The following is a 22,949-nucleotide window of genomic DNA, read 5'->3' on the forward strand; positions in this document are numbered from 1 at the left end:
CTTCCTCTTTATTGTATAATTGAGGGAAATCACCATCCTAATCTAACCCTTCTGCCCCATTTACTGCTACTATCACCCCTTTCCTTGCTTGTAACTCACTTTCTGAAGTATATATCTGGCACTGATAGGCCTCGTGGCTAACCTTATTTTTCTCCTCTACATCTATGAACACAGCTCTCATTACAGCTTGCCTGTCTGATGCTTTCTTTTTCCATTCTGCCACTTCCTGTCTCAACTTGCTCTGTTCTATCTGTGCATAACTTGCCTCTTTCTGCATAGTGATATTTTGAGGTGCCTATGTTAAGGTAGTTTCTTAGAGTATCAGCCTCTGCCTTCAGATTATCAACTCCTTTTGTGAGGCAACTCTCTGAGTAGTCTGCACTCTTAGGGTATGTCTACACTACGAAATTAGGTAAATTTTATAGAAGTCGATTTTTTAAAATCGATTTTATACAGTCGATTGCGTATGTCCACACTAAGCGCATTAAGTCGGTGGAGTGCATCCTCACTATCGTGGCTAGCAGCGACTTACGGAGCGGTGCACTGTGGGTAGCTATCCCACATTTCACGCAATCTCCACCACCCATTGGAATTCTGGGTTAAGCTCCCAATGCCTGATGGGGCAAAAACATTGTTGCAGGTGGTTTTGGGTACATGTCGTCAGTCGCTGGCAGCAGACGGTGCAGTAGAACTGGTAACCATCCTCGTCGGACATGTAGCTTAGCCGGGGGTTCTGGGAATGTCTTCCCTGCCTGACTCCTAGCAACTTCCAGATCGTGGTGTACGGCTCCATCACTTCCCCTGCAACTCAGCTCTCCTGCTCCCCAGCAACGAACTCGGGGGATCCATTCATGAAGCCTGGACAGTAGTAAGGAGCAGTTCAACTATAGGCTGAGCAAGTGGTGAATGGTGGTAGACTGTGCCTTTGGACGTTTAAAAGCTCGCTGGTGCTGTTGGTCAGACCAGCGCAACCAACATTCCCATTGTTATTGCTGCTTGCTGTGTGCTCCATAATATCTGTGAGAGTAAGGGGGAGACACTTATGGCGGGGTGGGAGGTTGAGGAAATCGCCTGGTGTCCGATTTTGAGCAGCCACACACCAGGGCAATTAGAAGAGCACAGCAAGGCACGCTGCGCATCAGAGAGGCTTTGAAAACCAGTTTCATGACTGGCCAGGCTTCGGTGTGACAGTTGTTTGTGTTTCTCCTTGATGCAAACTCGCCCCCTTTGTTGATTTTAATTCCCTGTAAGCCAACCACCCTCCCCCCTTTGAAATAAAGTAACTATTGTTTTGAAACGATGCATTCTTTCTTTATTAATTAAAAAAAAAAAAAAAAGAGATAACGGACAAGGGTAGCCCGGGTGGGGTGGGGGAGGAGGGAAGGACAAGGCCACATTGCTTATTGTAGCCACACTAAAAATCAATGGCTTGGGCCATCCTCTGGAGTGGAGTGGCTGGGTGCCTGGAGCTTCACTCCCCCCCGCGTTCTTGGGCGTCTGGGTGAGGCGCATATGGAACTTGGGGAGGAGGTCATGCGGTTATACAGTGGATGCAGTGAGGGTCTGTGCTCTTGTTGGCTTTCCTGTAGCTCCAACAGATGCTTCATCATTCCGTTTGCTCCCCCAACAGACTCTTCATCATGTCCGTTTGCTCCCCCATTAACCTCAGCATAGCATCCTGCCTCCGCTCTTTGTGCTCACTTAATTCTTTCCTGGCCTCTGCCATTGAATGCCTCCATGCATTAAACTGTGCCCTATCAGTGCGGAAGGACTGCATGAGCTCGGAAAACATGTCATCATGAGTGAGTTTTTTTCACCCTCTAATCTGCGATAACCTCAGGGACGAAGATGATAGGGGGATGCGTAGAAACATTCTACGCTCTAGGAGTCTGGGGGGACTGCATGGTCACCTGTGCTGCTGAGTTCGCCATGCTGACCAAACAGGAAATGAAATTCAAAAGTTCCCAGGGCTTTTCCTGTGTACCTGGCTAGTGCATTGGATTTCAAAGTGCTGTCCAGAGCGGTCACAATGGAGTACTCCGGGTTAGCTCTCGGAGGCCATTACTGTTGATTTGCGTCCGCACTACCCCAAATTCGACCCAGCAAAGTCGATTTTAGCGCTACTCCCCTTGCCGGGGAGGAGTACAGAAGTTGATTTTAAGAGCCCTTTAGGTCGACAGAATGGGGTTGGTTGTGTGAATGCATTCATTTTTAAATCGACCTAACGCGGCTAAATTTGACCTAACCCTGTAATGTAGACCAGGCCTTAGACTAGCCAATTCCTTGTTTCTCCTTTCTTGATTCTCTCTTAATTCCTGTATTTCTGCCCTCATGCTATCTACTAATTTTTCTTTTTCTAATTCCTGTTCTTGTACTTTTGTTCTTAAATTGTCAGCCTCTGTGTTAAAAGTGGCAGTTACCATTTGCAAACCCTGTAGAGCAGCTCTCTTTTTAGCTTTCCTGTTTGGAGTTTCTGAAAAGATTCTACTTTTCTCAGTCTTAATCCACTGGTCCCATTGCTTACATAGCTGGTGATAAGCACAAGGTCTGCTAAAAGCACCAGGCTACCAAACATTTCCACATTTTAAAACAAAATTCTCTAAACCTTTTCCCAACATTATTTCCGTAATAGTATTTGATTCTCTTTTATTTTCTATCATTTTAATACACACTTACTCAGGCAATAATATATGAGTCCTAAATTCCCTGAGTAACTCACGGACTATGGCAGAAAAGCAAGTTGTCACCCTGGTTCCTACACACTTTTGCTTGCAGGATTGTGTTTGTGGTCACAGTCCTTATGAAATGGATCCTTATGGGATCACTCATGACCACTCAGCTTGACCATTACCATTCATGGGAGCATGACAGCTCCCTTACTCTCAGGATTGATGATCCATGTCTGCTCAGTGCTTGACATACTGTAACCACTGGAACCACTCCTGGGAGCTATGGCCATGACCACTCACAATCATCCAGCTGGTCACAACCACTCCTGGATGCTTATAAGACATAACATGATTGACTGGTCCCTGGTTCTTACTACAGCTCTTGGGATTGTTCTTAATGAGATCATTACCACTATTATCTTGTGTCAAATTGCTTGTGTCAATCAATTGTTCTCTTTCCTTAGGCCTCTCCTGGCTGGATTACCAAATTTCTTATCCTAAAAACAGATTTTGAGTCCCCCAGGATAGTTCACCTATTGCCCCCTCCTGGATTCCCCAGGGTTCCCCCTAAAATAAAAACAAAACAAAAAACCAAACCCACAGCCCACCTGTTCACCAATCTGTTATCCTGAAATAGGGGTCTCCAGGGTGGCTAAGGAAATACGTTGGCGTTGCCAGAGGTTCCCCATTTTAGAAACTTCTTAGAACAGCTCAGAACTGTTATCCCCAGAGGACACAGATACAGCCTTCCAATAAATGACTGACACAAGCAGTGTTCTTTCCAAAACAAAGCACCTTTTTATTGGTGCAAATAATAATCCCTAATACAATAATCATCTAAAACACAAATCCCTTATTGATGTTCTAAAACCACAAATCCCTTATAACAATTAGGGACTGACTGGCTAAGCGGTAGTTCTGCAGAAAAGGACTTGGGGATTATATTGGACAAGAAGCTGGATATGAGTCAACAGTGTGCTCTTGTTGCCAAGAAAGCTAATGGCATATTGGGCTGTATTAGTAGGAGCACTGCCAGCAGATCGAGGTAAGTGATTATTCCCCTCTATTTGGCACTGGTGAGGCCAGTGGTGAGCTGGAGCCGGTTCGCACCAGTTCACACGAACCGGTTGTTAAATTTTGAAGCGGTTTTAGAACCGCTTGTTAACTGGCTTCCCTGTGAGGGAAGCTTTGATGGGCTCTGGCCAGGAAGCGTGTAATTCCTCCTCCCGGCGGGGCGCTGCGCTGAGGGAGCCGTGTGGGCTGCCTCCTGGCCCTGTTGCTGCTGCTGCTCCTCGGACCTCTGGCCCAGGGGCTCCTGCTGCTGCCTGGTGGGTCCCTGGCTGCTCTGCTGGGCTTGGCCTGTGTCCTGCTGCTTCAAGCCGGTGTCCCCATGTGAGTACCCATTATGCTACCCACAGCCAGCCCATGCTGCACCCCCTGCCCACAGCCAGCCCCTGCCTGCAGCCAGCCCCTGCTGCACCCCCTGCCTGCAGCCACCCCCTGCCCACAGCCAGCCCCTGCTGCACCGCCTGCCCACAGCCAGCCCCTGCCTGCAGCCAGCCCATATCGCACCCCCTGCCTCCAGCTAGCTCTGCCCCACGCCCCTGTCTGCAGCCAGCCCCACGTCCACTGGTGCCGTGCAGTTCCCAGGCCAGTAACCCTGCACACCTGCTTCAATGAGGGGGCAGGGAGCAGCTGGGACCCACACATGTGCACACCCTAGGGTGACCAGACAGCAAGTGTGTAAAATCAGGACGGGGGTCGGGGGTTATAGGAGCCTATATAAGAAAAAGACACAAAAATCGAGACTGTCCCTATAAAATCGGGACATCTGGTCACCCTAGCACACCCCCAGGGAGTGGCGGGGACCCACACATGTGAAACGGAGCTCATTTCTAGTTCAGGCCCATCTTTTAAAAAAAGAACTTTAGGTAGGGTTAACATACATCCATATTTTTTCCTGGAGATGTCAGGCTTTTTGGTTCTTAAATCACTGTCCGGGCGGAATTTTTAAAATTCCCAGGAAAATACAGATGTATGGTAACCCTGTTGGTACAAAAAATACATACTATGGCACATCCCTTAAATCAGAACTTTTTATAGAGAACCGGTTGTTAAGATTTTAGCAGCTCATCACTGGGTGAGGCCACATCTGGAGTATTGCATCCAGTTTTGGGCCCCCCACTACAGAAAGGATGTGGACATATTGGAGAGAGTCCAGTGGAGGACAACAAAAATGACTAAGGGGCTGGGGCACATGACTTATGAGGAGAGGCTGAGGGAACTGGGCTTATTTAGTCTGCAGAAGAGAAGAGTGAGGGGAGATTTGATAGCAGCCTTCAACTACCTGAATGGGGGTTCCAAAGAGGATGGCGCTAGGCTGTTCTCAGTGGTGGCAGATGACAGAACAAGGAGTAATGGTCTCAAGTTGCAGTGGGGGAGGTCTAGGTTGGATATTAGGAAAAACTATTTTGCTAGGAGGGTAGTAAAGCACTGGAATGGGTTACCTAAGGATGTGGGGAAATCTCCATCCTTAGAGGTTTTTAAGGCCCGGCTTGACAAAGCTCTGGCTGGGATGATTTAGTTGGGGTTGGCCCTGCTTTGAGCAGGGGGTTGGACTAGATGACCTCCTGAGGTCTCTTCCAACCCTAATCTTCTATGATTCTATGAATTAAAGAGCATCCCAAACCACAATAACTTGGGGCTGGTCTACTCTGGGGATCGATCTAAGATACACAACTTCAGCTATGAGAATAGCATAGCTGAAGTCGATGTATCTTAGATCGATTTACCTCGGGTCCTCACGGCACGGGATCAACAGCCATGGCTCCCCCGTCGACTCCGCTTCTGCCTCTCGCTCTGGTGGAGTTCCAGAGTCGACGGGGAGCGCATTCGGGGTCGATTTATCACGTCTAGATGAGACGCGATAAATCGATCCCCGATAGATCGATTACTACCCACCGATCCGGCGGGTAGTGAAGATGTACCCATACAGTTGGGCGGATCCTAAGTGGTTGCACCCTGTTACAGATGGGCAGTTTGTCACAGGTTGCCAATAGCAGTTCTTAAATATACTTTAGGTTTTACATATATAAATTTCTCTCACAATCAACACATTCATACAACTTTATTAACACATACACACTAACACTATACTATACTTTGATTATAACTGACAGGCTTACTCTGATGACTTCACTGTCTTCTCTTCAGGTCTCTGCCTCTTCTCCCTGTGTTCCAGTCTGTCTCTCTGCATTCCAGTGGCAGGGCAGGGCTCCCACTGCTGCTATCCTTCTACTGCTGCTGTTGCTCCTTCACTGTCAGCTCCTAACCACCCGCTGCCCACTGTGACGATGATGTTCTGGCGGGACCCAACTGAGAGTGTCAATTCAGGACAAATTGTTAAAACAGGGCAGTCACAGCCTAAGGCTGGGGTTTCTCCACCTCTAAGGCAAACCAAACCAGCCAGACAAAGAGGACTTTGGTTCCACCCCACTGGCTAACCACAAGTCACACAAACAATTCCTTTAGACACTCCAGTTTCCCAGTATCACCACCAGTGCCACTCGTTATGGGGACAAATGGTTATGAAAACCAATATCCCAATATACACAAAAAAGGTTCTCTCAATCCCAAGGACCAAGCCCCAGACCCAGGTCAATATACAACTCAGATCTTTCCCACAAATCACGCTGTTGCCAATCCTTTAGAATCTAAAATCTAAAGGTTTATTCATAAAAGGAAAAAGATAGAGATGAGAGTTAGAATTGGTTAAATGGAATCAATTACATACAGTAATGGCAAAGTTCTTGGTTCAGGCTTTTAGCAGCGATAGAATAAACTGCAGGTTCAAATCAAATTTCTGGAATACATCCCCCGCTGGGATGGGTCCTCAGTCCTTTGTTCAGAGCTTCAGTTTGTAGCAAAATCTCTCCAGAGGTAAGAAGCAGGATTGAAGACCAAATGGAGATGAGGCATCAGCCTTTTTATAGTTTTTCCAGGTGTAAGAACACTTCTTTGTTCTTACTGTGGAAAATTACAGCAAAATGGAGTTTGGAGTCACATGGGCAAGTTCCTGCATACTTTGCTGAGTTACAAGGCGTCTCTCCATGGGTCAGTTGTATAGCTGATGGTCCTTAATGGGCCATCAAGCAGGCTAGACAGAGCTAACACCCACCTGTCTGGGAGGTTTCCCAGAAGCACAGCATAAGTTTGAAATATAGACAATACAGAGCCAATATTTATAACTTCAACTACAAAAATGATACACATATCTAGGCAGCCTAATTATAACCAGCAAATCATAACCTTGTCTTAGACACCTCATTTGACCCCCCCTTTATACAAGATTTGGTGCCACTACAGGAGTTTGGTTGCAACCATGTTCTATATGGTCCCAGATTATATCAATAACATCACACCCACTGACATGCTGACTTTTATACTGTTCTGTCAGAATTTTCTAGACACTTCTGCTAATATCTTCCTGACATATCTCTCTTGCACATGAAAACTACCAACATTCCAAACTGTCAGTTCTGTTTTTAGTATGCAACCTTTGTTTACCTCAGAGTTGTGATCTACTGACCTTTCCCCTACTTTGGTTTTCTGCCAATTCGATTTTTAGTTCTATATTACGTGTAGCTGCTAATGGTGGCGTGACTCTTGTTTATTAAAAATGGAAGGTAGGAATACAAAATGGATTCTGGGGAATTTCTCTGGTATCAATGGGGACATGTGCTGGAGACCAAAGAGGCCATGCTACAAACCTTCTTTCTGTGAGAGTGGGTATTGAGTGGTTCAATTTGATATATATTTTAGTTTTCTTATTTTAATAGTTTATTTAATTACCACAATAGTTAAAACCATTATTATCTGTTGATTGTGAGGCAATGTGCCATAAATACAGATATTCCAAATCACAAACATCTGTCACACATTTTCTTTGCTGGTGTCACACTGGCAGGTTTGGAAGCTGAGAAGTAAAGTGACCCAAACAGCTCTCTCCAGAGTACACTGGACAGTTCCTGAGTTACATGTCTATCTAAAACACATGACCAGAGTGCAGGTTGGATAGCAACATACTACAGTAAGGTCCAGGCTATCATGATAGTGACATAAACGGATACCCTCATTGGTGTTGGGTTGACACAACCAGTTTAGGGGCGAAAATCCCATGTCAGCCTTCAAAAATCACAGCTGGAAAATTAAAGGAAAATAGACAAGAAGAATGGTTTATGAGTCAACAGTGTAACACTGTTGCAAAAAAAGTGAACATCATTCTGGGATGTATTAGCAGGAGTGTTGTAAGCAAGACACGAGAAGTAATTCTGCTCTATTCCGCACTGATTAGGCCTCAGCTGGAGTATTGTGTCCAGTTCTGGGTGCCACATTTCAGGAAAGATGTGGACAAATTGGAGAAAGCCCAGAGAAGAGCACAAAAAAAAAAAAGATGAAAGGTCTAGAAAATATGACCTTTGAGGGAAGATTGAAAAATTTAGGTTTGTTTAGTCTGGAAAAGAGACGACTGAGAGGGGACATGATAACAGTTTTCAAGAACATAAAAGGTTGTTACAAGGAGGAGGGAGAAGAATTGTTCTTAACCTCTGTGGGTAGGACAAAAAGCAATGGGCTTAAATTGTAGCAAGGGAGGTTTAGGTAGGACATTAGGAAAAACTTCCTAACTGTTAGGATGGTTAAGCACTGGAATAAATTGCCTAGGAAGGTTGTGGAATTTCCATCAGTGGAGATGGTTAAGAGCAGGCTAGACAAACACCTGTCAGGAATGGTCAAGATAATACTTAGTCCTGCCTTGAGTGCAGGGGACTGGACTAGATGACCTCCGGTGAGCCTGCAGGGTCATAGAGATTGCATGGTAGGAAGACAGGAGTTCTCCAGGGTTATGGAGACAAGGGTTTCTGATGCTAGACAGTCTGATTACACAGTGCGATATTTTCCTCATGTCTTAGGGACAAAGTCTGATCCCTAATACCTGGAGCCAGGGACGGATTCTATCCCCAGTGACAGGCAGGTGGAAAAGTGAAGACTGGGGCCTTGTTACCAGCATCAAAAAATGTCACCTGCCCCAGGTCACTGTACAGACAAACCTGGATCCTCCTGGGGACATGGCTTAGGGGCAGGTGAGTCACAGGGGAGGTGAGAGCATGGCACTGATCCTCCCATGGCTCCACAGTCCAGATTCCCTCCTCAGGGCTAAAGCTGATCCGTTCCTTCCTCCTCACAGACTCTCTGGCCACCCAGTATCCTCCATTCCCCACCTCCACCTCCCAGCAATGTCTCTCAGAGGTGAATCCCTCCCAGCCCTGCATACAGGGATCAATGTAAAATCTCTCAGGTTTGTTGGGCAGATCCTGCCGTGTGTCTTCCCATCTCACACTTTTCTGATTCTTAGACAAGATGCGCTGGGGATGAGCCATGTTTGGATCCAGAGTCACATTTGCTGGAAAGAGAGAGAATCAGAGTGTTAGGGGCAGGGACCATTTCTCACACTGTCCAGAATTCTGTTCTGGCTGGGACAGTCCTGGGTCCCTGTCTCTGTCCTGTGCACCTGAGACTGAGCAGAGATGTCACTGCAGTTCCTTACTCTGTTTAAGAGGGGCCACTTCAGTGGCTTTTGCTCCCTGCTCCCCCTGCTGGGGCTGCTCCATTCCCAGTGGCAGAGAAGCAGCAAGGAAGGTATCATAAGCTTTTAATGAGGAGAGAGCAGAGGAGGCAGGTAACAGCTTTAAACCCCAGAGGGAATCTCCATCCTCTAAATGCATCCTCCACTCCTAGGGAACTGGGGGGAAGATGCTGCACTGGGGAAGAGCCACTTATGACCAAAGAGGTCCACTTCCTGGACACCACCGTACAAATAAGCGATGGCCACATCAACACCATCCTATACCGAAAACCAACCGACCGCTACGCCTACCTTCATGCCTCCAGCTTCTACCCCGGTCACACCACACGATCCATCGTCTACAGCCAAGCACTGAGGTACAATCGCATCTGCTCCAACCCCTCAGACAGAGACCAACACCTACAAGATCTTCACCAAGCATTCTCAAAACTACGATACCCACACAAGGAAATAAAGAAACAAATCAACAGAGCCAGACGTGTACCCAGAAGCCTCCTGCTACAAGACAGGCCCAGAAGAGAAACCAACAGAACTCCACTGGCCATCACCTACAGTCCTCAGCTTAAACCTCTCCAACGCATCATCAGTGATCTACAACCCATCCTGGACAATGATCCCTCACTTTCACAGACCTTGGGAGGCAGGCCAGTCCTCGCCCACAGACAACCTGCCAACCTTAAGCATATTCTCACCAGCAACCACGCACCGCACCATAACAACTCTAACTCAGGAACCAACCCATGCAACAAACCTCGATGCCAACTCTGCCCGCATATCTACACCAGCAACACCATCACTGGACCTAACCAGATCAGCTACAACATCACCGGCTCATTCACCTGCACGTCCACTAATGTTATATATGCCATCATATGCCAGCAATGCCCCTCTGCTATGTACATTGGCCAAACTGGACAGTCACTACGCAAGAGGATAAATGGACACAAGTCAGATATCAGGAATGGCAATATACAAAAACCTGGTAGGAGAACACTTCAACCTCCCTGGCCACACAATAGCAGATGTAAAGGTTGCCATCTTACAGCAAAAAAACTTCAGAACCAGACTCCAAAGAGAAACTGCTGAGCTCCAGTTCATTTGCAAATTTGACACCATCAGATCAGGATTAAACAAAGACTGTGAATGGCTTTTCAACTACAGAAACAGTTTCTCCTCCCTTGGTGTTCACACCTCAACTGCTAGCAGAGCACCTCACCCTCCCTGATTGAACTAACCTCGTTATCTCCACACTGATATATACCTGCCTCTAGAGATTTCCATTACTTGCATCTGAAGAAGTGAGGTTCTTACCCACGAAAGCTTATGCTCCCAATACTTCTGTTAGTCTCAAAGGTGCCACAGGACCCTCTGTTGCTTTTTTCAAAGAGGATGAGGTACCATTAGATGGGGTAGCCCAACCCGCAACCCAGAGAGAAGGGAGGGGGGCCAGCATCAGAGGAAGAGCATCTCCCCAATCCATGAACCAGTGAGAAGGTCTAATGGGAGATTCCAGCCCTGCCCAAAGGAAAGGTAGGATGTTGGAGAAGAGCGATGGGGAGACGCCCTGCACCAGTGTAAAGCAATGGGATGTGTCAGCTCTCAGGGGAGAGAGCTCAGTTCAGGTGCTTCTCAGTGAGAGTGTTTCTGTTCATCAGCTTGGGCATGAACTCAGCACTGGGGTTGGTGTCAGAATTGTTTGTGTGACTTCAGCATGGGAGCTCCTCACTGTTCAATGTGTTTATTTTTAGGGCTGTGTGTGTCATGGTCGCTGTCAATTTGATTGGTAACTTTAGCTACAATCTCACAAAGATGTTTTCACTGGAATTTTCTCATAATTTAAAGATAATCTCCATTTAAAATCTCACCATGTCTGATTGATCCATGGGATTCTCCTCTTTTTCTCTCCAGTGCTGATGGAGTGTCTGGATGGGGAAGGGATAAAAGAGAGGAGATTTCAGACTTTCATATTTATAACAGCATCCCCATGCTGAACTCATAGTTTTAATTAAGACAAACTATGTGACACTCTGTACCTCAAAGTGACACCATGAAACCCCCCATATTCACAAGTGTCATATAATTATGATATGTTTGGTACAATGCGTACCTTGTGAGGTATCATCTTCATCTGTTGAACATTAATATCCTGTTGGATTGCATGTGCTATCATTGCATGTGAAGTTATGCAGTATTGCTATATGTGTTACTGAAATCTGTTGGGAACATCCACAACCAGCCTTTCAGTTACAACAAAGGAGGGCCATACAGAAGTTAATGGCTCATCAAGAAAATAATCCACTATCCCAGAGACTCCTTAGAGAAGGTATGTACATAATGGAGACTGCTTGACCTGACCCTCACATCACAGAAAGAATCTTTCTAGCAGCTGGAAGAAGGTATAAAAAGAGAGACAGCGATGTAATCATTTGGCTTCTCTCTCTCCCCACCCCTCCTATCTCAACACCTAGAAGCACATCTGGAAGACAAAAACTTTGAACTGGGGAAGTTTGGTCTGAGGCTGGAAGAGTCCCAGCCTATGTATTGAGAAACTGTGACCTACTTGTGCCATCTGTCATGGTGAGACAGTGCTTGATTCAAATCCTGCTTAGTTTGTAGTATTTAGAATGTGCATTTATTTTTATTCCTTAAGTAATCAACTTTTATCTCAATGTCTGCTACCTATAATCACCTAAAATCTTTCTGCAGTTAATAAATCTGTTTTATGTTTTACCTAAGACAGTGTGTGTTGGTGGAAGCCTTGTGCCTGCAGCTGCTGGGGAGGAGGCAAAAAAGGCTCCTGTGCTGGAGGGTTCCCTCACCATGTGGGAGGGACTTTCTCCTTCCCTACAGTCATTTGGCCCAGACTAGCTGCCATATGGGACCAGCACACAGTGATGGGCTGGGTCCAGCTTTAACAAGTGGCCTTTAATTTAGGGTCTTGATTTTGGGTACTGAGCTTAGGCCCTAGGGCCCCAAATTAGGCTATTTTACTAAATTTGGGCCTTAATGTTGTGACGATTGGTAAGTCACGAATTAATGTGAGATGCCCTGACACCTGGGCCCCTGCTACATCTGCTCAATTTGTCTGCTTTTCACTATTTATTATATTAAGGAGGTGGTAACTGGGCAGTACTTCTTTCTGTATGTCTGTCATAATAGTAATTGTAATTGCAAGTTAAGCTCTTGGTACAAATAAAGGCTTGAATTAATCAGCTTGAGTATCTTGGCCCCCAAATGCGTGGCATTTTCACCCGACAATTAAAGAGATGCATCATCTAATTATGAACTAATTGGCCAGAGCCACTCCCCGCCCCCCCAATCACAGAGGCTTATCTGAATTTCCCCTCCTAGATCCCATCTCAGTACCTTTGAATTTCCTCAGAGTCTCCATTAGAGCAACAGTTTTCTGGGAGAAATCACTGAGTCTCTTTTCCAGTTCAGGAGAAATCGCCACTGGCTGCTGGAACTTCCCCTTCTCACATCTGTAGAGAAACAATTTCACATGGTTATATTTCATTTAGTGACTCATTATAAGTTCTTGCTAGTGAGCTGCTGGTCTAATGGGCCTGGAGTTAGAATTGCTCTACTGCTCCCAGCCTCAGAGGAGATGCAGCACAGGCCATGGCAGTGCAACCTTCCCCCCAAAGGGCCCATTAATATTTTTCACCTCTGGCCTGGAGAGACCAGGTCTGGGGATAAAAGGGGAATTGATTCTGCATGGCCAATTCACTCCATGGCCTCCATGCTCTGAGGGACAGGAGATTCCCATGATAAGTCTTATAAAAATGTATCCACTAGGAACTAGATTGAGGCACCAACTCCCCCTTTCCCTGCTCATTCCACACAGGTCTCCAAACAGTCCTCAGATGGGAAAGACTTTTGACCACTGCTGCCCTGGGCTGAATGGTAACCAGGGCCCCAGCAGTGAAAGTGACTTCATATCACAATCAGGGAAAAGTGACTTTATATCAAAAAACCTTCAGTTATTGGGGGAGGGATAGCTCAGTGGTTTGAGTATTGGACTACTAAATCCAGGGTTGTGAGCTCAATCCTTGAGGGGGCCATTTAGAGATCTGGGGCAAAAATCTGTCTGGGGATTGGTTCTGCTTTGAGCAGGGGCTAGATGATCTCCTGAGGGCCCTTCTAACACTGATATTTCTATGATTCGATGAAAGTCCCATATTCCCTCCCCACAATCCTGAGGCAGCCAGTCCCCCAGGGATGTGACTTCTCAAGAATATCAGTCAAGCAGCAAAAAAAAAACGCCGCCCCGCCGAGCGCCGCGCCCCGCCCCAGCACCCCACCCCCCTGCCGAGCGCTGAGCCCCGAGCCGCCCCCCTGCTGAGCGCCGCGCCACCGGAGCCCACCCCCCGCCGAGCGCTGCCCGAACACCCTCCTTCCCCGAGCACCGTGCCCCGTGCCACCCCCCCGCCGGAACCCCTCCCGAGCGCTGAGCGCTGCCGGAACCCCCCCCCCAGCGCCGTGCCCGCACCACCCCCCCTGGCCGAGCGCCGAGCCGCCGGAGCGCCCCCCCCTGCGGAATGCCGCGCTCCCCTGCCGCCTCTTACCAGGTGCCGCCCCAAGCATGTGCTTGGTTGCCTGGTGCCTGGAGCCGGTCCTGCAGTCAGGTCAATCTTTCCAATTCAATAGGTAATTTCTGAGGCTTCCATAAAAGGATGAGAACCTCATGATGAAGTTGATCAGAGAGATTTGTGTCAAAAGTATGACCTTCCCTGCACATTTTGCTGTACAGCCCTGGAGAGATGGGGTGCTAACATCACCTCCAAACTCTTTCCCAGTGTTGTGAAGTGTAAGGGGGAGCGAGAGAGAGTCACATACCTGCTCAAGGTGAGTCTGACATCCTAGAGGAGAAAGGAAAAAGAAAAAAATAATCTAGAGTTCCATCTGACACACACAAGTGATGATCCCAGGGAAGGTATTTTGGAAATACTGTCCTGGCCCCTGTGCAAAGCTTTTGATACAGTCTCCCACAGTATTCTTGCCAGCAAGTTAAAGAAGTATGGGATGGATGAATGGACTATAAGGTGGATAGAAAGCTAGCTAGATCGTCGGGTAGTGATCAACGGCTCCATGTCTAGTTGGCAGCTGGTATCAAGTGGAGTGCCCCAAGGGTCAGTCCTGGGGCCAGTTTTGTTCAATATCTTCATTAATGATCTGGAGGATGGCGTGGACTGCACCCTCAGCAAGTTTGCAGATAACACTAAACTGGGAGGAGTGGTAGATATGCTGGAGAGTAGGGATAGGATACAGAGGGACCTAGACAAATTAGAAGATTGGGCCAAAAGAAATCTGATGAGGTTCAACAAGGACAAGTGCAGAGTCCTGCACTTAGGACGGAAGAACCCCATCCACTGCTACAGACTAGTGACCAAGTGGCTATGCAGCAGTTCTGCAGAAAAGGACCTAGGGGTTACAGTGGATGAGTCAACAGTGTGCCCTTGTTGCCAAGAAGGCTAACGGCATTTTGGGCTGTATAAGTAGGGGCATTGCCAGCAGATCGAGGGACATGATCATTCCCCTCTATTTGGCATTGGTGAGGCCTCATCTGGAGTAGTGTGTGCAGTTTTGAGTCCCACCCTACAAGAAGGATGTGGAAAAATTGGAAAGAGTCCAGCGGAGGGCAACAAAAATGATTAGGGGGCTGGAGCACTTGACTTATGAGGACAGGCTGAGGGAACTGGGATTATTTAGTCTTCAGAAGAGAAGAATGAGGGGGGATTTGATAGCTGCTTTCAAGTACCTGAAAGGGGGTTTCAAAGAGGATGGATCTAGACCAGGGGTAGGCAATCTTTCAGAAGTGAAAAGAAGAACAGGAGTACTTGTGGCACCTTAGAGACTAACAAATTTATTAGAGCATAAGCTTTCGTGGACTACAGCCCACTTCTTCGGATGCATCCGAAGAAGTGGGCTGTAGTCCACGAAAGCTTATGCTCTAATAAATTTGTTAGTCTCTAAGGTGCCACAAGTACTCCTGTTCTTCTTTTTGCGGATACAGACTAACACGGCTGTTACTCTGAAACCTTTCAGAAGTGGTGTACCGAGTCTTCATTTATTCACTTTAATTTAAGGTTTCGCATGCCTGTAATACATTTTAATGTTTTTTTAGAAGGGGTCTCTCTCTAAGTGTATATTATATAACTAAACTATTGTTGTATGTAAAGTAAACAAGGTTTTCAAAATGTTTAAGAAGCTTCATTTAAAATTAAATTAAAATGCTGATCTTACGCCACCAGCCTGCTCAGCCCTCTGGGTGGGGGGTTCAGGGCAGAGGGCTGGGTGTGGTGGGGGACTCGAGGTCAGGGCAGAAGGCTGGGTGTGGGGGGGTTCAGGGCAAAGGGCTGGGTGTGTGGGGGGGACTCGAGGTCAGGGCAGAGGGCTGGGGGGTGTGGAGGTGCAGGGCACAAGACTGGGTGTGAGGGGGGGTTCAGGGCAGAGGGCTGGGTGTGTGTGGAGATGCAGGGCAGAAGGCTAGGTGTTGTGAGGGGACTCGAGGTCAGGGCAGAGGGCTGGGGGGTGTGGAGGTGCAGGGCAGAAGGCTGGGTGTGTGGGGGGGTTAAGGGCAGAGGGCTGGGGTGTGTGTGGAGATGCAGGGCATAAGGCTGGGTGTTAGGGGCAACTCGAGGTCAGGGCAGAGGGCTGGGGGTGGGGGGGTTCAGGGCAGAGGGCTGGGTGTGTGTTGGGGTGGGGAGGTGCAGGGCAGAAAGCAGGGGTACTCGGCAGGGGCTGGGAGGGATATGCCCTGTTCCACCCCCTTCCCCCAGGCCCGTCCCTACCTCTCTCTGCCTGCTCTACGGAGCAGCCAGCATGCTGCGCTCGGCTCTGCTCCTCTGGGAGGAGGAGGGGCTGGAATGCACCACGTTGTGTGAAGAAATTGGGGAGGGGGGGAGCTTGGCTGCCGCAGGACCAAGCTTCTGCCTCCTGGCCCCGCAGGGGAGAGCGGTGGGCGGGGGGACTGAGTGGGGCGGGGGGCCGGGACCCTTGCGGGGGCAGGAGGCACAAGCTTGATCCTGCGGCAGCCAAGCTTCCCCCTCCCCCTTCTTCCCACAGCACGGTGCATTCCGGCCCCTCTGCCCCTCCTCATCCTCCTCTCACCAGGCAGGCAGCATGCCACTCAGAATTGGCTCACATGCCGTATTTGGCATGCGTGCCATAGGTTGCCGACCCCTGATCTAGACTGTTCTCAGTGGTACCAGATGACAGAACAAGGAGTCTCAAGTTGCAGTGGGGGAGGTTTAGGTTGGATATTAGGAAAAACTTTTTCACCAGGAGGCAAGTATCAGGGGGTAGCCATGTTAGTCTGTATCTACAAAAACAACAAGGAGTCTGGTGGCACCTTAAAGACTAATAGATTTATTTGGGCATAAGCTTTCGTGGGTAAAAACCTCACTTCTTCGGATGCGTAGAGTGAAAGTTACAGATGCAGGCATTATATACTGACACATGGAGAGCAGGGAGTTACTTTGCAAGTGGAGAACCAGTGTTGACAGGGCCAATTCAATCAGGGTGGATGTCGTCCACTCCCAATAATAGATGAGGAGGTGTCAATTCCAGGAGAGGAAAAGCTGCTTCTGTAATGAGCCAGCCACTCCCAGTCCCTATTCAAGCCCAGATTAATGGTGTTGAATTTGCAAATGAATTTTAGTTCTGCTGTTTCTCTTTGAAGTCTGTTTCTGAAGTTTTTTTGTTCAATGATAGTAACTTTTAAATCTGTAATAGAATGACCAGAGAGATTGAAGTGTTCACTTACTGGCTTATGTATGTTACCATTCCTGATGTCCGATTTGTGTCCATTTATTCTTTTGCGGAGGGACTGTCCAGTTTGGCCAATGTACATGGCAGAGGGGCATTGCTGGCACATGATGGCTTATATAACATTAGTGGATTTGCAGGTTAATGAGCCCTTAATGGTGTGGCTGATGTGGTTGGGTCCTCTGATGGTGTCGCCAGAGTAGATTTGGGGACAGAGTAGGCAATGAGGTTTGCTACAGGGATTGGTTCCTGGGTTGGTGTTTCTGTGGTGTGGTGTGTAGTTGCTAGTGAGTATTTGCTTCAGGTTGGGGGGTTGTCTTTAAGCGAGGACTGGCCTGCCTCCCAAGGTCTGTGAGAGTGAGGGATCATTTTCCAGGATAGGTTGTAGATCGTGGATAATGCGCTGGAGAGGTTTTAGCTGGGGGCTGTATGTGATGGCCAGTGGTGTTCTGTTATTGTCCTTGTTGGGCCTGTCCTGTAGTAGGATCAAGCCCTGGCTGGGATGATTTAGTTGGGGATTGGTCCTGCTTTGAGCAGGGGGTTGGACTAGATGACCTCCTAAGGTCCCTTCCAACACTGATATTCTATGATTCTATGATTCCCTGAAGTAATGGGCCTTTCCCTTCTCTAATATCTATGTGTCTGTAACTCTGCAAAGAACAATAATAATTCACATTTCAGGAATGCATATACCGAGTTACACTGAAATCTCTGACTCCTGGACACCCATGCTTATGATTCAGGAGCCCTCCCTTCCCTGTGTGGGAATCTGGGATGTTTCTAACTCAGTTTCACCTGCAGGAATTCACTCGCTGGCTTCTGACACTTCCCCTCCATCTCACTGATCAGCTCACTGAGACGGGAAATCTCCTCAGAGCATTTGGTGACATTGTCATTCTGTGTCTTCACAATCTCCTTGTCCAGCTTCTCCAGCTGGGCCAGCAGGAGTCTCTCTTGTTCCTCCAGGAACTGCCACAGTTCCTGAAATTCAAGCAAAATCTTTTGCCTCTCGGTTTGTGTCTGTTTCTATGAAAAATGAGTAAAGGGCTGGTCAGGAATGTGGATGGAGGCTGAGGGCTTTTAATAATGTCTTTCAGGTGACAATTTCTATAAATGATTAAAATGATTAAAAAATGAATCATCAAATGATTAAAAAATGAATCATCAAATGATTAAAAAATGCAAGAAATGATGGCAGACTCCTGCAGACACCATGGCTGAGATATAATCAGCTCAGTCTGGGAGAAGTTTTGTGAAAGCCACAAGGGACATTAATTAACTCATTAATTAAAAAATACATATTTAATTAACTCCTTAATTAAAATTCAGAAGGTGCTGTTCTTCTCCTCCTCCAAGGAAAAAACATTTGTGATACACACACATGTGCACACACATTCAGAGTATCCCATGATCATGGAGAAACCCACACAAGCCCATGTTCACCAAAGCCATAGATAAATCTACGAACAGACAAACCTCCCACCTCCATGTCCCAGCAGGTGATAAACAAGGGGCACCTACTAGATACTCCTGGCTTCTCTCCTCTCCATTTACTTTCAATCCCAACAGCTTTTCTCTCTCTTACCTCAGAGTCTTCAAATGGGCCTGGATCTTTTCCTGAAAAACAGAAATGATTTAGTGGTTTTATTTTGAGGGTCAACAGTGTGTTCGTAGGGGGTGGTTTTTCACCCAAAATGCAACACTCATGATGACTGTTGGTCCTACTAGAAGGACAAGTTGGGTAAAATAATGTCTTCTATTGGTCCAGCTTCTGTCAGTGAGAGTGCCAGGCTTTTGAGCTTACATAGAGCTCTTCTTCAGGTCTGGGGAACGTGCTCTTTCCTAGAGGCCTGAAGAAGAGCTCTGTGTAAGCCTGTCGCTCACCAACTGGGTCACTAGCAGATATTACTTCACCCACCTTGTCTCTCTCATTTCCTGGGAGCAACATGGCTACAGCAAAACTGTGTACAACAATGGGTCCTACTAGATGTAGGGCATCAGAGACACGAAGGAATTGAAACCTTATTTATGGAAACTGGGAGTGTTTTATATTCAGACTGTTTGGAGTTATTACGTCCACTTTCTCCATTGAGTTAAACCAGCAAGAAACTTGTGTCCCACAGCGGTGATCAATAAAGCTATTTTTGAGAAGGTTTAACAAACAAAGTGATACCAATACCAGAAGCCACCAAATGCAGATATATAGGCTGGGATTCTCATTGGAGCCCAATTCCATTGACTTTCATTCCTGAACCCCTGGGGATTGGACTGGTTGGACAGAACTGATCTAAGGCCTAGGGCAAACCCCATTAGATGTATTGATTTATGTTAAGGACAGCTGAGGTTTGCCCTACTGCTGTCCTAAACCTTTTCTGTGGCAATGGCCTCTGGGTAGCTACCCCACAGTCCCAGAAGCAGTGGATTCTGGGAGATTTCAAAAGGCTGCATTGTGGGATTAATGGACCGCTTTGGCTGGTCCTTGCCCACCTACACAATAAAACATTTCAGACTCACACAGGTCAGCACCACCCACAGGTTAGTTTTGCTGCAATCCAGTCTAATCTCAATGGTATTTGGAATGGACTTGGACTTGATTTAGTTGGGGATTGGTCCTGCTTTGAGCAGGGGGTTGGACTTGTGCGGGAGGGATAGCTCAGTGGTTTGAGCATTGGCCTGCTAAACCTAGGGTTGTGAGTTCAATCCTTGAGGGGGCCACTTGGGGATCTGGGGTAAAATCAGTACTTGGTCCTGCTAGAAGGCAGGGGGCTGGACTCAATGACCTTTCAAGGTCCCCTCCAGTTCTAGGAGATGGGATATCTCCATTATTTATTTATTTAGATGACCTCCTGAAGTCCCTTCCAACCCTGATATTCTATGATTCTATTATACCCTTTTGTGTGCGGACTCACGGTGCTTTGGTTCCACATAGTGTTTAGCACAGTGACCTCCTCTAGTGCAGGCTGGCATCGGAGGTTAACCCCTCATACAGCAACACAAGAATTCAGAATCCTAGTGGGAAACCTCATTTCCCTGGGACCTTTATCACAGAGTCTTTTTTTCCTAATAGCCAGACTTCATCACTGCTCAGTGCTGTGTCCTAGTGGTTAGGACACTGGCCTGGGCCTTGGAAACCCGGGGTTTTATACCCAGCTTTGCTGAGTGACACATGCTGAGTGACCTTGGACAAGTCACTTCCCCTCACTGTGCCTCTGTTTCCCCTCCCATCCTTTTTCTGTCTTGCCCAGTTAGACTGCAAATGGCTCAGAGCAGGGATTATCCCTCACTGGGTTTTGTGCAGAGCCCAGCACAATTGAAGTCAGATCTCATCTGGGACCGTAGGGGCTGCTGGGATGCAAATAACAATAATAAATACTGTGATACAATCAGTAATAACAGCCACAGCCTGTAACTCCCCCTTCTTCAGGCTGCAGGCAACACTCTCACATAGATCCACCAGCAGTTCTTGTGATTCAAACCTCACTGGTCACTTAACAGCTTCTGGTCTGTAGAAAGTTCCCTTATTGCACTTGTGGGAGCAAGATTGAAAAGGATTCCACTTCTCAGAGAAAAGTTTCCCACATCAGACAAATTTAAAATCTTCATCTGTTGCCTTTCTTGCCAGGCTGGAGTATCATTCATTTTTATATCAGTTTTCATGCAATGAAGGCTTCACACAGCTGAATGACACAATCACAACTGCATCCGAAGAAGTGAGGTTTTTACTCACGAAAGCTTATGCCCAAATAAATCTGTTAGTCTTTAAGGTGCCACCAGACTCTTTGTTGTTTTTGTAGATACAGACTAACACGGCTACCCCCTGATACTTGACAATCACAACTGTTTTGGGCAACCTGTGATGACATTAACCTATAATTAAAATCCGAAGTTATTACCCATTAGACTGGTCAGCAATTCCCTACCTTGTACTCCTGGGCAACTTCCTCTATGGGAACCACAGCATGAGCTCTGTGAGCCCGGAATCTGTCACACACCAAACAGATGGGGGTTTGACCCTCTTAACAGAAGAGTTTGAGAGGCTCCTGGTGTTTCTCACACACCTTCTCCACTCCTGATCCCTTTTTTGCCTGTAAACTCAGCCGTTTGGCTATTTCTACCATGTTTGCCAGCTGCCTGTTCAGCAGCCTGAGGTTTCTCTGTTGCACAATTTCTCTGCACTGAGGGCAGTAGATGGCTATATCAGATCCCTCCCAGCGCTGGGTGATGCAGGCTCGACAGAAATTGTGCCCACACCCCAGAGTGACAGGTTCTGTAAAATATTCCAGACAGATGGGACAAGTAGCTTCATCCTGGAGACTTTCCACGGGGTTTTCTGCAGCCATGGCTCCTTCTTGGTGGTGTAACAGGTAAGTTTCAATTTCCTGAGCTCAGAAATATGTCCCGCCTACAGCAACAACTGGGAGTTCCCCTCCTGGAACTGACTCTCATTGTTTGCTGAGCAGGGAGGAGCCCGTTGGTAATTTCAGCCCTGGAGTCTTTTGTGAAAAATGTGCCACTAGCACTCTGGTCCTGCAGTCACCCCCTTTTGCTAGTGTGGAGGGCCAGTGGGGCTTCACAGGGGCATCAGTGTCCCCCTGTGCTGCTGAGCCTGCAGGAGCAGGGTCTGTGTGTCTCAGGAGGGATGTTAGGGCATGTCTATACTGGCAGAGTTACAGCACGGTCAGTTACAGCGCCACTCAGAGAGTGCTGAAGGGAAACCACTGTTGTGTGTGCACACTGTCAGCTGCCTGCACAATAGGGTCTTCACACTTGCAGCACTTGCAATAGTATTTGTAGCTGTGCACTCTGGGCTATCCCACAGAGCATCTTTTCCTCTTCTGCCGCTAAGACTTGTGGGAAGGCGGAGGGAGTCGAGGGGCATCCTGGGTCCTGTTCCGATGCCCCTTGATGCATTGCTTCACATCCCGGCAATCCCTGTGCTTCTGTCTGCATTTGGCGCCATCTTTCAATGGTTTGTGTACTGCATGCACTGCCTTTTTCGGGCTGCAGGAATGGATCCCGAACTGCTGACCAGTATGCTGCTTGCTCTGACCAACATGTCACGAGTGGCAGTGGAGTTATTCCTTAAACTACAAAGGCAAGAGGAGTGCGACATTGATCTCACCACGCGTAGTAGCTATGACACGAGATTGCTTGTGGCATTCAGGGAGGTGCTTTGAGGCTCGGGAAACAAGCACTGAGTGATGGGATCACATCGTGATTCACGTCTGGGATGATGAGCAGTGACTGCAGAACTTTTGGATGAGGAAAGCCACATTCATGGGACTGTGTAATGAGCTGGCCCCAGCCCTGTGGTGCAAGGACACGAGAATGAGAGCTGCCCTGCCGTTGGAGAAGCGTGTGGCAATTGCACTGTGAAAGCTGGCTACTCCAGACTGCTACCGATTGGTCACTAATCAGTATGGAGTGGGAAAGTCTACCATTGGACTCGTGTTGATGGAAGTCTGCAGGGCTATTAATCGCATCCTGCTCCAAAAGACTGTGACTCTGGGCAAGGTGTGTGATTGTAGGTGGCTTTGCACAAATGGGCTTCCCTAAATGCGGAGGGGCAATAGATTGCACTCATATTCCAATTCTGGCACCAGACCACCTAGCCACAGAGTACATTAATCGCAAGGGGTATTTCTCAGTGGTTCTCCAGGTGCTTGTGGATCACTGTGAGCATTTCACAGACATTAACACAGGCTGGTCCAGAAAAGTGCATGACACATGCATCTTTCTGAACACTGGCCTGTTCAGGAAGCTGCAATCAGGGACTTTCTTCCCGGACCAGAAGATCACCATAGGGGAAGTCGAAATGCCCATTGTGATCCTGGTATCTCAGGATTCCCAGAGCTGGGGCTTTAGGA

The 22,949-nt window shown here is 47.6% G+C and overlaps 1 pseudogene; it reads right to left on the bottom strand.

Annotated features, from left to right (window-relative positions):
* Positions 1 to 6,416: 6,416 nt before the first annotated feature.
* LOC128848364 (zinc finger protein RFP-like) lies at positions 6,417 to 21,440 on the bottom strand (annotated as a pseudogene).
* Between the last annotated feature and the right edge of the window lie 1,509 nt (positions 21,441 to 22,949).

Source organism: Malaclemys terrapin, chromosome 13, assembly GCF_027887155.1.
Source record: "Malaclemys terrapin pileata isolate rMalTer1 chromosome 13, rMalTer1.hap1, whole genome shotgun sequence".
NCBI lineage: Eukaryota > Metazoa > Chordata > Testudines > Emydidae > Malaclemys > Malaclemys terrapin.